This window comes from Triturus cristatus, chromosome 6, assembly GCF_964204655.1.
Source record: "Triturus cristatus chromosome 6, aTriCri1.1, whole genome shotgun sequence".
Taxonomy (NCBI): domain Eukaryota; kingdom Metazoa; phylum Chordata; class Amphibia; order Caudata; family Salamandridae; genus Triturus; species Triturus cristatus.
The window spans coordinates 532,266,045-532,280,306 of record NC_140589.1 but is presented as its reverse complement, the minus strand read 5'-3'; the positions used below and the strand labels follow the sequence as shown (position 1 = coordinate 532,280,306).

Below are 14,262 nucleotides of genomic sequence, written 5' to 3'. Positions count from 1 at the left end.
TTAAATGTGTTACAAATGTATTTGAATGGGTTACAAATGTAATTTTGATGATTTGAACCACAAAACAATACACAAATAATGAAACATTTTATTTACGTCACAAACAAATGTATTAAAAATCATAATTTTAGTTTTAATAGGAATTTTGAAGCTTTCCAAAATTCACTCAAGGCAAACCATTGTTCATACTACATTCTTTTGATGCACTTGCACTACCCCACAATCAATCTGAATCCCAAATTAATTTTCAGCCTTCAATTCCAAATTCCTGCTCATCTACAGAACATGTAAAAAATTTACATTTTCAATTTTGCACCTTATTAATATATTAATTTTCTAAGCAGTCGTGGATCCCATGAGTAGGTTTCATGGACCACCAGGGGTCCCCGGAACTCAGGTTAAAAATCACAAGGCTAGTTTGAAACTGTGAAACAAAGAGGCATTATTTTGAACCCTGGCCTCCCCATTTGTCCAACTTGTGTGCCCTTGAGCAGTCACTTTTTGAGCTTAATCCTCTACTCCCATTCTTGTTCAAGAAGAGGAGTATGTTGACTCATCATATAAGCTCTTAGTAAATTTGTGGTAAAACAAAATAAATGGGCTGGATGTTACCTCAGGGGATGTTGGGTAGACAATGCTGTTGCATGGTTTATTAATGAAGAGTAATATGATAGTAAGGTAATAGCATTTGGAACCAGCAGTACTGCAATACAATCTCAAGTCTTCAACTCTCCAAACTGTTTGACCGTGGGCAGATCATACTCTCCCTGTGCCTTTATCCCCTGATCGGACAGTATTCTCACCTTTGTTGAACATGTTTGAGACCTTCTTAACCACAATGGCTCACTCTTCTAGGGACAAGGCTGCCTGGATTTGTGAGTAGACCCCACAAGTGTATTTGGCAGCAAACAACTCTCTAAAGAACTAAGGAGTCTCAGGTGATTAAACAGCCCTCAGGAGGAGGGAACACTGGAAGACTTAATTTGGCAGCAGAAGCTGGAAGGGTTACCTTAGGTGGGTGGAGGAAGTGCAAGTATTTTAAGCCTTAGGTGGTTGAAAGATCTCTGTGCAGACAGAAAGATGGTAGGATCCTGGAGCCAAAGAAGATGTTCCTGCAACCATGAGCAAGAAGGAACTTTACCTCCCAAGGGCAGGCAAGTGTCCCAACTGATTGCCACCCAGAAGGAAAATATGTTTTTTGCATGAGTCTTATCCAAATATGTAAAAGTGGAGACTTATTTTGTGAGAGACTTAATACATGTGGCCCCAAATGAAAAAGCACTAGCTCCTCAGAAATCAGCACAGAGAAGGGTTCCGCAATGACTCATACCAATGCGTAGCAGGATGCTTCTGCGCCACTTGGTGAGGATGGTGGAGGGAACATCATCAAGAGATACCACAGCAAGTTGGGCCCAGCCTCTGCAGGAGTCTGCATCAACTATATCTGGCAAGCTCGCAACCTTTTCTATCCAGCATATGAATGGTCGGTCATCGGGATCTTGCTGGAGGGATGAAGACATTCTGAGAGGTGAGTATTGAAGGCAGATTTTTTCAGAGAGGTTAACAATTGGTACATTTTGGGGTCGATTCCGATCCTGTATTTTTTTTTTCCGTACGACTCGTATTCCGTATTTTTTTCCGTACGAATCGTACAAGTCACGTCCGACACGTGAAGTATGATTCGTACGGGAAAAAGTACATACGGATCGGCACGATCCGTACGAATCGTAGCGGGAAAAGTTGTACGAGATGGACCCGGACACTTTTCCGTACAAATCGTAAAAATACAGTCCGAGCGTACAAGTACGATCCGGACCAGCTTTCCGATTTACAATTCATACGGAAAACGTCCCGTACACGGGGAATGACTTGTACATATGCAATGTCGGTGTATGCACCGTACATACGCAATGTTGTTGTACGCACCAATGTTGTATTACACACCGTACATACGCAATGGCGGTGTACGCACTGTACATACGCAATGTTGTTGTACGCACCAATGTTGTAGTACGCACCGTACATAGCAATGTCGGTGTACGCACCGTACATATGCAATGGTGGTGTACGCACCGTACATAGCAATGGCGGTGTACGCACCGTACATAGTAATGGCGGTGTACGCACCGTACATATGCAATGGCGGTGTATGCACCGTACATACGCAATGGCGGTGTACGCACCGTACATAGCAATGGCGGTGTACGCACCGTACATAGCAATGGCGGTGTACGCACCCTACATATGCAATGGCGGTGTACGCACCGTACATACGCAATGGCGGTGTACGCACCGTACATAGCAATGGCGGTGTACGCACCGTACATATGCAATGGAGGTGTACGCACCGTACATAGCAATGTCCATGTACGCACCATACATACATAACACATGGGGGTGTGTGCCTGTACGACTCGTACCCCTGTACCGTACTGAACCACGGACACTGTAAAACAGCACAAGGAGGGTCTATTCAACTCGCACAACACCACAAAACACGTCTACAGTGCACAAAAAATGGAAATGACTGACCTGGACACATCCAAACAGGCAAACAGAGGGGCAAACTCACAACCACCCCTTATAACACACCCACCAAAAATTCAAACTGAGGCCCACCCACAAATGGACCAATAAAAAGAGCTCACACACACAAACCATGAGCCTTTGCAACAGACTCACTGCAGCTAGAGAGCACACACCAACAACTGCACCCATCCACCTTAACGTATACACCTTCACACAACCTCCTTCACACATACCCCCTCTTCACATTCAGACCCACACCGTCACATTCAGACCCACACGCCCACAACCATCCACACCCTCACCCCACACCATGCCCACAGACAAGAATCCAAAGTTCACAAGGGAGGAGCTGGAGATCCTTGTCAATGAAGTCATCAGAGTCGAGCCACAGCTGTTTGGAACATTGGTCAGACAGACCAGCATAGCTAAAAATCACGCCTGTGGCAGAGGATCGTTGATAGGGTGAATGCTGTTGCACCCATCAGAAGGACCAGGAATGAATGCCAAGCCAGGTGGTACGATCTGCGGAGGGCGGTCAAGCGCAAAATGAATGATGACTACGCCCAGAGCAACATCACTGGAGGTGGTGCACCCCGCAGACCAGTACATTTCCATCCCTGGGAGGAGAAGGTGATGGCCCTGCTTCCGCCGGCGGGAGTACATGGTCTGCAAGGAGTTCCAGAGCCTGGTGAGTACACAAACAACTTAGGTAACATGGGGGTAATGGCATCCACACCCCAACTACACCAAATGCACGCAACTACCCCCAAGCCCTCACCGGCCAGAACCACAGTCAAAAATAACGCTAATTTCATTAACATGTGTATGCTCCATTGAGAAAGCAAGGCCATGCTATGTCCCATGCTACACAAAGCAGCAACCCAAGAATGGATGTCCGGTATGCTGGGAGGGTGGGTGGCACAAAACACATTGTTGAACTCCAAATCAGACACAATTGCCCTCATCCCATATGGCCCAGGTACATACCCATGCACCATGCGCAATGCACAGGGATTGGGAAAGTTCTGACAAGATAGCTCACACTCGGCCCGGGTGTAGGCAGCACAAGGCCCTCTTGTGACCAGTGCAAACACAAACAACAAGACAACAAGGTCAGATATCTAGGACAGGAACTCACACTCACTGTCATGGCAGCATGCTCCATGGGGGGACAGCTACATCACCTGGGAGCCCCACTGCCAAATCACACTACACCCACCAGCAGGCCCTGTCACACACACCCCTTACACAAGCAGACACCCCCGGGACAGGCAATGGATTTACCCACTGTCACAATGGACATATAACACAACAACACCAATACATAGCCGAAGAAGCATCCAAGCCAGAAATCTACATGTCAAAGATTCAGGAGAACATATCAATCTGTCCCCCGCAACATACCCATCCACAAGTGAACATTGAGGAGAATGCTAGGCACATACGGCTACCTGGAGGAACAGTGCCAACTTGAATGTGTATGATACATGCATGTTGCATGAAACAGCATTAACATTGTCTGTCTCTCACACACAGGGCAACGTGATGAATCTACCCCCAACAATGGGTGTGAAGATTCACAGTCCCTGGCCCGGGAGGAACCTGATCCCACCGGCAGCGACGCCTCTCAACACTCCGCGGATGACCCCGACCGACCTGGACCCTCTGGTGTCCAAGCCCCTGCAGAACCTGGTTCAGGACCATCTGTGCCAACCGCCATCCCCATTCCTGCCACATCCCAGGAGACACCGAGGAGCCCTGCCCGCAGTGAACAACTGAGCCAGTCTGACCACGAGGGACAAGGAGCGCCGGGCACCCAGGAGGAGGCAGACAACACTGCCACTGCCATCCCTCAGGGGTCCTGTAGACCCGATGTGCCCACAACGGCAGGCCAGGCTCGTGTGGGCAGGGGTGGTGGGAGTGGAGGCAGGCGGAGGCGAGAACCTGACCAGCCAGCTGAAGGGACCGGTATGTCACACATACACAACATCATGGAGGCATACCGGCGTGACACCAGGGAGTTCAGCCAGGTAGTGGTGACCCTCACAGAGATCAAGAACCAGCAGGCCGAGCAACATGCCAGTCAACAAGAACACCAAGGACGGATGGAGGCAAGACTGGCTGAGCTCCTGGCGGTGCAAACGGACATAAGCCGTTCACTCCGTCGGATCGCCGACAACATGGGCAACCCTCCCTGTGCCACCAGGCGAAGACCACCACCAGCCACAGGGAGGGAAGAGGAGGGGGATTCGTCCGATGGAGCGTCCCAAGCATCGTCAAGGCCTGCATCTGAGGGTCCCCCGGGGAAGGTGGGTCGTCCACGGAAAAGACCGTGAGAGGCAGCGGCACATCCACATCTCCCAGGTCACCTGGCATGGCACCTGGCCTTCATGTGCGACAGCATCACCTCATTGACTGACATCATCTGCCACATGGACCTGTTGGTCACAGTCTGACTAATGATGCCAAACACTGTGGTCTGGACTCTGATGACTTCAAATGGCAAGGATCCCATCTCCCCTGTGAACTTTGGATTCTATGGTCCCTGAATTGCACCTTTTTCAGTGCACAAATCACGCCACAGAGCTATAATTAAATAATTAATACGTGAAATTTTATGTTGCAGTCATTTAGCATGAGTCCACAACATACGTGTGGGGATATGTCAAAGTATGCCTGAGTGTGGAACTAACTCCAGCCATCCATACACTTGGATCTGAGTCCAGTCGAGGACACACATGTGTCTCAATGTATCACCAAATACAGACATGGAGCCCAATACTCACCCGTGATGGCCTCAAGCTTCTGAGGGGGGGCTTGCAATACTGCTCAGACAGACCAATTTGGAAGAGTATCATGAAGGTGTAGAGGTCATGTGTCATGTTGATGTGCCCGGGGAGGGAGTCCCAGGTCTGTTTGGCGAGGTGGGAGAACTATCTCCTGCATGCAGTTTTTATGTGGATGTGATGAATGGTGGCCAGGGCAAGGTGGGCTGCATGGAGTTGGGCCAACGAGGTGTTGGATGACAGACGTCCAAGGTTTGTTTTGGGTCTGGGGTTGTGGACTGCCTCCTGAGTGTGGTTGAGGAGTCTGAAACTGATCCTGCAGCAGACAGTGAGCCATTCTAGCTATCTCAGGTGGACGGTGATGTGGCTGGTGCTGGGGATGTTGCAGATGAGGTGTGCGGATGCACCCTGGATGTGGACAAGTTCTCCTACAGTTTTGCTGTTGTTCTACGTAGAGGCCGGCGCTGTAGTTGAGCAGGTTGTTAATCGTCTATATTTGGGGGAAGGGGTGGGGATTCTCGACGTTATGGTGTTATAAATCCGATCTTTAGAGTGAATAAAACGGTGTCCTTAGTTTTTGCTCAGTGCGTGTGGTAGAGTGAACATGGATTTCCGTGTGGTAAAGTGAACATGGATACCCGTATAAATATCCTTGAGGTGGTGTTAGTAATTGTTACGGTCGATATGATTATAAAAGCGCCAACTTACATACGCCGTGTTTATAGAGTAGGAAACACGTTGTTCATGATCTGTAAAGAATTGTATATATGTTATGGAGTCTCAAAAAATGCTCTCAAATCTTGAGCTGCTATATTAGTGACTAGGTAAAAGCTGCGAACAAACAAATCACTTACTTTAAGATTCATGTTGGCGGGTGTCTACTTCTCCGTGTATCGATGTGGTTAACGGCGTTTGTTAACGCTGATAATAAATAACGGACTAATGTGTTAGTACGCTTGCGTATAAAATTAGTGAAACGCTGCTTTGGTGTGGTAACGGGTTTTTTTGGTGGCCATGTTTGATTACAACGCGTGTGATGTTAGTTTGTATGGCTGTTGTTAATAGGGCAGGGGGTGTATTAAGAGTCACATGATGATCATAATAACACGGCGTTGGTGAGCGCTCGTGATAAAATGAAACGCTACCCTGGTATGGTAGCTAGTTCTTTGGTGGCCATATTGGGTTTCAACGCAAGTAATGTTTACAAGGGACAATTTGCAATAACCTATGAAATAAGGGCGGGTTAAAGAACATTTTTTGCAGTTATATGATGATCATATTGACACAACAGATTACAAGGGTACAACAGAAAACAGGAGTTAAACAAGATGAGGCATACATCTATATAGGTTATCAGCATGATGTTAGAATGTAGGTGTGAATGTTAATAAAAATAAAAATAAAAATAAATAAAAATAAATAAAAAATAAAAATAAATAAAAATAAAAATAAAATGAAGAAGTTAAAAATAAAAATGAAGATAAGTATAAAAAAGAATGAAAATTAATGGAGATAAATGTGTCCATGGATAATGCAAGCTAAAAGATTGCAAATCACTATTGATTCAAAGTCCAAATGTTTTGGTTGTGTTTATAAGTAACATTGATATTCCATACGGTCATTGAGACCGTGTGGTTTCAAAGAGTCCATTTTTTTGATCCAGAAGTTTTCGCGTTGTAGTAAATGTTTGTTGATGTCTCTGCCTTCTTTTCTTGTCGCGGTTTCCAAAATGAAAAATTTCAATTGGCTGATATTGTGATGGTTTTCAAGGAAATGAGTGGCGATGTTGGATTTGATATTGCATGTACGGATGTTAGATTTGTGTTCATTGATTCTTGTTTTGTTTTTTCGTGCGGCACAGACCAGTGGGACACAAGGAGTTGACGTAAGGGGACAATCCTCAGATGATGACCTCAGTCCTGTCCAAGTCCAGCCTCAGGTGGCTGATGTTCAGCCATTCATCAACGGATCTCATGCCTTCTTGAAGTTTGGATCTGGCAATGGCTGGCTCTTTGGTGAGTTTGAGGAGCAGCTGGGTGTCAATGGCATACGAGATGATGATGAGGTCGTGTGCGCATGTGATGGTGGAGAGGGTGGTCATGGAGACATTGAAGATCGTCACGCTGAGAGAAGAGCCCTGGGGCATGTGCCACATGACCCCAGTGTACTACATGTACTACATGCTGCAGGGTGGAGGCCGACTCCCTAGGCCTTGCTGGTGAGCTACTTTCTGATTTAATCCTGGGCCCTCCTCTGGATACCAGTGTTGGAGATGTGTTAATTGACAGTGTGGTAGCACATGGTGTACAATGCCGTTGAGAGGTCAAGGGGGGTGGGCTCACCATTGTTGAGCAGGGCAAAGTTGTCGTTGGTGGTGGCAATGATGACGGTTGCAGTGGTGTGATTACTGTGGAATATGGTCTGGTTCTGGTTGCCTGGAGCTGGTTGCGTGGAGGAAATTTGTCAGTTGCTTGTTGAGTGTCTTCCGGATGACATTTGCTGGGTTGGGAAGTAGGGTGATGTACCAGGAGATCCTGCGGTACTGCCGTACGTTGTTTAAGAAGGGCCTGGGTCTCTGCATGCCTCCAGCACCCATGGAATGTGGCTAACTCAAAGGAGACATTCATGACGCGCTGGACGTGGGCTTCAAGGATGGGGAATGATGTGAGATGTTGTGTGGGAAGGGGCCTGATGGAGAGCCAGAGTGGATGGTGCACATGAGCCAGGTGGTGTACTTGCTGCTGACGGGAGTCCAGAACCTGAGGGAGGTTTGTCCTGCAGATAATAGTGCTGTCTGCCTCTGTGTGCCAAGGCTGTTATGTATGGCCATGAGCTAGCACAAAGTTGCATGGGATGTGATCTGCCTTGCAAGGGTGGGGTGCCTTGGATGGAGATCTGCTGTCAGTTCACTCACAATGCTGATGAGCTCCTTGATGTCGTGTGTTTTGGTGTCTCGGCACTATCTGAAGGATCTCCACTTGTCCTTGCTGATGATATGGTGATGTCTGTGTGTGGTCTTTTCCAGGCCTGTAAGGTAAATGATGGCTCTTTGTGTTGCAAGGTTTGCACAAGAGTCCGGATAGGTCTGTAGGAGTCCAGTGGGTCTGCCTTGTCCCAGGTGCCTTAACTGTTGTTGTGCTTCACAGGAAAGTCCGTCAATGTGGCAAGATTGTTGGATCAGTTGCTGATCCAGTGCGTGAGGTTTCAGGGTGTTGCGTTGGTGTTGTTTTGAGTGTCCCACACAGCTTGTCTGTGGTGACTTACATCAAGCATCTTTGGGGGATCGTTAGCGGGGTGTGGGGCAGTGTGTTGCTTGTCGGAGACGTCGATTAAAATGTTGATGGACCAATGATGGATGGTGGTGTGGTTCTCCTCCAGCCAGAAGTTACTGGCCCCCAGCCACATTTAGCCTGTGGAGGTGAGGGCGTGCGTGCAGATGTACGTGTTGATGGCTTAGCGTAATTGTGGATGTAGGCCTGGATATCTGTAGATGAGTGTTACTCTGAGGGTTGCCAGGGAGTTGCTGCAAACCCGGATTTGTGACTCTGAGGGTGTACTTGTGAATAAATTGCAATTCATCCTCTGGGATTGTTGGTGCCGTCCCTGCGGGTGATCTTGTATTCATCTGAGATGGCAATGAAGAAGTCGTGTGCTGAGGATGCTTATGTCCAGGTTACTGTCATGAAGGTGATGTGTGGGGCTGTTGTGTTGAGGAGGTAACAGAGTCCAATGGCATGCTGGTGGACGGAGCGGGTGTGGAGTAGGAGGCACATGACCTGGTTGTTCTGACAGGGTCAGGTAGGCTGGGCAGCACTGTGTAGGCAGTTGGAGTTGCACACTCAGCATGCAAAGGTGTCGTGTGTGCGCTTAGGGGTTGCCTGATAGCAGGCGGATGATTGTCTGGGGGACATTTCTTGGAGGTTGGCTGCAGCATGAGCCTGTTGTGTGACGTGGGTCATGCAAAGACCAGAGGCTCGTGCACTGTGCACGTTGCAGGTGCAGACGGTCCTGCCTTTGGCATGGCGTTGGCGCAACAGTGGCACAGACAAGCTGCTGGCTGCATTAAGAATGGGTGGAGGGGGAAGGGAGGAGCATTTTGGAGGCGTGTGGGTTGCAGAATCAGGGCACTCGGCGGGGCGGTGCCGCAGGTGAAGCAGCAGCAGGCAGAAGGGGTGAGAAACTAGGCAAAAAGTAGCACACAAAGACAAGGAGGTCAGAAAGGCACAGTGCAATAGGTGTATGTAAAGGAAGGAGTGTCAGGTAACTCATGGGTCACTACGAGAAAATGTATGACCAATCACCAAAAATGACGGTCACAGGGTCAGGCAACAAAATGCGGAGCTGCGCACAGGAGACACACCATCAGCATGTGTTCACGTCCCGTTGTGGGGAGCAACCTGCACAAATACATACACAACCAGGGACTTCATGCACAATAGATATTATTAGCCATGAAGAACTGCATGCATGTTTCCGAAGTACACATGCACACATGCTCAATATTTGACAAGTATGCCATAGATGACGCATGCAAACTGGCAAGAGAGCTGCAGTGACAGAGATGAGGCACTTTGGATTGTGCTGAACACCTTTATTCCACATACACACACAAAGGGAAATGCATCCATGTGAACAGACTCACAGGTCAGTTGATAGAATATGTGGGACATACGCTGGACCCCCCTTCACGACACGGATGATGTCAATCCCAATGAACTGGCACACAAGTTAAGGGGATGAGACAAACACATCCTGCTGCACACGGAGAGGCTGCAATTCCCCATAGAGCCTGTTGTTGTGATGTCCCATACTATGTCCACTCGTAGCATCCGCAATGTTTCAGAGGCAAGGTTTACAGACATTGATGCCTTCATCAGACGCCACACTCCACTACAGATGACTGTCAAGAAGGGTGACTATCATGTCATGGGAGTGATGCTGCATGTTATATGCTCCATGGTGAAAAGACATGTATGCATGGTACCACAACATGCACAGAAGCAGGCCCATACATTCCCAACCCGTACCACCACCAAAAAGCCTTGCTGCAAACCTTACCCAAACTGACAATTCCACATGTCCATGCATGTAACGCTGATTCAGCACACGTTGCAATCCTCATGAGAAATGGCAGGAGGACAACGATGACACGAGCAGACAACATGCGCAAAAACCTGGGAATGACAGACACACAAGAAGTCACCTAAAACAATTCTCGCCGCACACATGGACATTTACAAAACATGAACAATGTTGGACACGTACATTTCAAAGAAAGTCTCTCCGCAAAACTGTGTGGCATAACATCATCACTCGAGTGACACATCAGAACACACATCAAAGTCACTTTGCATTCAGTCAGCTGGACACACACATTGCAACACATGCCACTCAATGCTACAAGCTTGCACACTCATACCCAGTGACTCACCATTATGAGAAGAAGTTGCATATGAGCTGACTCCGGATATCATCCACCTCCTCCTCCTCCTCCTCATCACTAGCCTCGTGAGCAAGCCCTTGATCCTCCACGGGTAGATGTTCCTGCTCATCTGGATCCAGGATGAGTGGCACTGCCTTCTCAACTGCCATGTTGTGCAGCATGCAGCACAGGAGGAAGATTCGGCAGACCTTCTCCGGGGCATAAGGGAGGGACCCGCCTGTCTTGTCCAGGCACCGGAATCGGCTCTTCAGGAGTCCAAACGTCCTCTCAATCACTCGCCTGGTCTGCCCGTGTGCATTGTTGTACCGGTGATCTGCAGCTGTTCTTGGGTTGCGGAGAGGTGTCAGCAAAAATTAATACCAATTGGCATATCCTCAACTGTGTTGCTACAAATCACAAAAAACTGGAAAAACCACTCTACGCCTATCGTAGAAATAAAAACCTCAAAGACATTCTGGTCCATTCAAAATTCACTAGTCCGAACTCACAACCACCATTTATTCAAAAATCTATCAATGGTGAAACATCCATTAAAGGAACTATACGATGTACCAATTGCAAATCGTGTAACTCTATCATATCTGGAGAAACTTTGATCCACAATGGATTCAAAATTCAAGCCACTAATTTATGGAACTGTAAGACACAAAATGTCATTTACTTAATCCTTTGCCCTTGTCAACTGGGGTATGTCGGCGAAACATCGAGAGCCATACATACAAGAATATCAGAACATCGTTCTGCTATTAAAACTAAGAAACTTCTAGCGCCGCTAGTAAAACATTTTGTTCAGGCACAACATCACCCAAATGAGCTTAGCTGGCGCATCTTAGAAAAAATCAACACACCTGAGCATCAAGGTGGTACCTCAGTCCGAAAAAAATGAGAAGTATATTGGATTTTTTCCTTAGACACTTTTCGTAATGGTTTGAACAATGAATTACCATGGGAGAACGCAATCATCTAATCATTCCCCTAGAACAGAATTATTTCACTGCACTGAAAACTCGACCGTCACTTCCCCTGTTCCTCCCTTTCCCCTTCCCTTTTTCCCTCCCCCTTTTTTCCCCACCCATCAAGCTTTTATTCTTTAATATGATCTATATAGTATATTATTTTTATTTTTTACTTCATATAAATCCACCATGTAGTTTCATCCATATTTCCACTTCCTCTCTGTTTAATGCATCACTCGTGCCAGCTACAGCTATATACAGACTTTACCATCTCCATATAATCTTCATTTTCATCAATAACTGCCTATATTGTATACAGCTTCACATGATTATACTCGCTTATAATAATTGACACGAGCGAAACATTTTACATTAAGCATTTATTCTTTTGTATTCATATAGACACAGGTCCTGATTTCGATTTAGGTTGAGAAACAGTATCTATGCGGGAATTACTCCACGAAAACCCCCGTGTTATTTTTTTTACGTATTCAAAGTAAATAAAGCATCAACTTCACCCATACGCTGCTGTTGCAGCACGTAAAGCTAGTCACATCCAATCCGATTAATGCAACTTAACTATTTAAACATGCCATTAGCCCGTCATTACTGTTTATCCATCCGGCTCACAGCTGAATCTGCAGTCACGGAGACATAACCGCTACGTTATATCAGCGTCGATCAGGTAAAGACTTCATAATACTTAAAAACGAAACCTGTGAGCCCCGTAATTCCTCAGATAAAAATAAAACTAAATCCTTTACGTAAATTAGACTGTCACCATGACACGAATCCACCCATAGTTTTCTGTGCACATTTTCAACTTGAAGTACGTCTTTATTGCTAGCTGCCACGCTACCATCTCCTGTTTTAAATAAACAGCTAATGCAGACTCTAACTAAATAACTCAATCGAGTCTACCCATATTGTGTACATTAGACTATTCCTACACTTACTCTATGCATTTTGCTCGTGAGTCCATTCCTTGTTCTAAATAAACAACTAATGCAGACTCTAACTAAATAACTCAATCGAGCCTACCCAGGCTGTATACATTAGACTATTCCTACATTTACCCCATGTACTTTGCCTGCGATCATTTATATTTTCCTCCTCTCCCTTCATTTCAGGACATTTATCCAACCAATAAGACATCCGTCATCTACACGGTACCTCTTCTATCCTCACATGTCCCATAATTAAACACACAGGTAAACATTAAATGATGGTCCATACTGACAACTGGCATGTATAAATATTTTTCCAACATCATAACAACTAATCCTGGGTTTCCAATTTCAGAATCATCAGCCAGACAAGAAAAAAATCGTTTTCTATATACAATAATGTATTCTATATACAATTATCGACTCTATACGACTATAAATATTCAGCTGTGATACCTTTTATCCAACCACATCACAGACCAGGTACTTATTTGCCCCTTTTATAACAGAACAATAATGCACTAATTTCTAGGCATCGTCATTGGGATTCATATAAATGTACTTTACCATCCCTGCAGGCACTTTGACCATCCTCGTTCATCTGTTTCATCATTTTTTACAAACTTATCGCGATATCCCCATATCAGTTAGATCACACCTACTGTCAGGTACCTTATTAAAATGTCCTAGACTTTTGCTTATCTTTTCTGTCACTATAACTCTCCTCATACTTTGTACTCTACTCATTACAGGTTATCCTTACTTTCGTTTACCACTTGATCTCTCATTTGCCCATCAAGCTGCGACCCTAAGTAAGCCCCATTTATGATTCACTTTTAATTATTCCTGATGTCATTGTTTATAGTTAACTCTCTATTGTTTCTACCCTGGATATCTTTATGGTTTCAATCACTTAAATATCTTGGTCTTTTTCTTTTACACTCAGACCCCCATTATCCACCGTTCTTACTTTTTCACTCTATTTCTCTCTTTCTTAGTTATCGGCCTAATATAGATGTTGTATTGATGTCCATCAAATAATAGTACATCACCGATATGCACAATTCTAACTCAATTTCATTGTATGTAAAGTTATTTTATGCTTTTAAATCAGTTTTTATTCATGTAATGTGTCCACTCAACTATGTAGCTGAATCTGTAATGCAAAAAAATGTATAAAAACAACAATCATACATGTAAATACTATCTTAAGTACTTGCTCTTTAATTCACAGGAACGGTGGCTTTTCCTGACGAAGGCGTACTTTTCGCCGAAACGCGCGTAGAAGATAACCATTTGGCCACTATTTTGTTTTACTTTGTCTTATTATTGTAATTTGAAATATACTATTTTATTGAATGTTTACATTGTGTATAACTTTGTTGTTGAATTGCTTTTTATTTAAAATACATTTTCTCACTTCATGAGAATTATTCCAATAATAAAAATCACTGTGGAATTTTTAAACATTGTTTTGGCTACACTTTTTGGACACATTATAGATTTTACCATATATGTTGACACAATTGCCTAGGAAGTTATTATTGCACTGAGAGGTGTCAGCAGCCATGGCATGTGGGATAGCCAGAGTCCCTTACATG

General features: G+C 45.4%; 1 long non-coding RNA gene across 1 annotated transcript; it reads left to right on the top strand.

Annotated features, from left to right (window-relative positions):
- Nucleotides 1-12,337: 12,337 nt before the first annotated feature.
- Nucleotides 12,338-14,050, top strand: LOC146817377 (uncharacterized). Its single transcript, XR_014962540.1, has 6 exons — nucleotides 12,338-12,399; nucleotides 12,845-12,925; nucleotides 13,017-13,144; nucleotides 13,240-13,329; nucleotides 13,414-13,473; nucleotides 13,896-14,050. It is a non-coding gene; the product is annotated as an uncharacterized LOC146817377 (long non-coding RNA).
- Nucleotides 14,051-14,262: the final 212 nt, after the last annotated feature.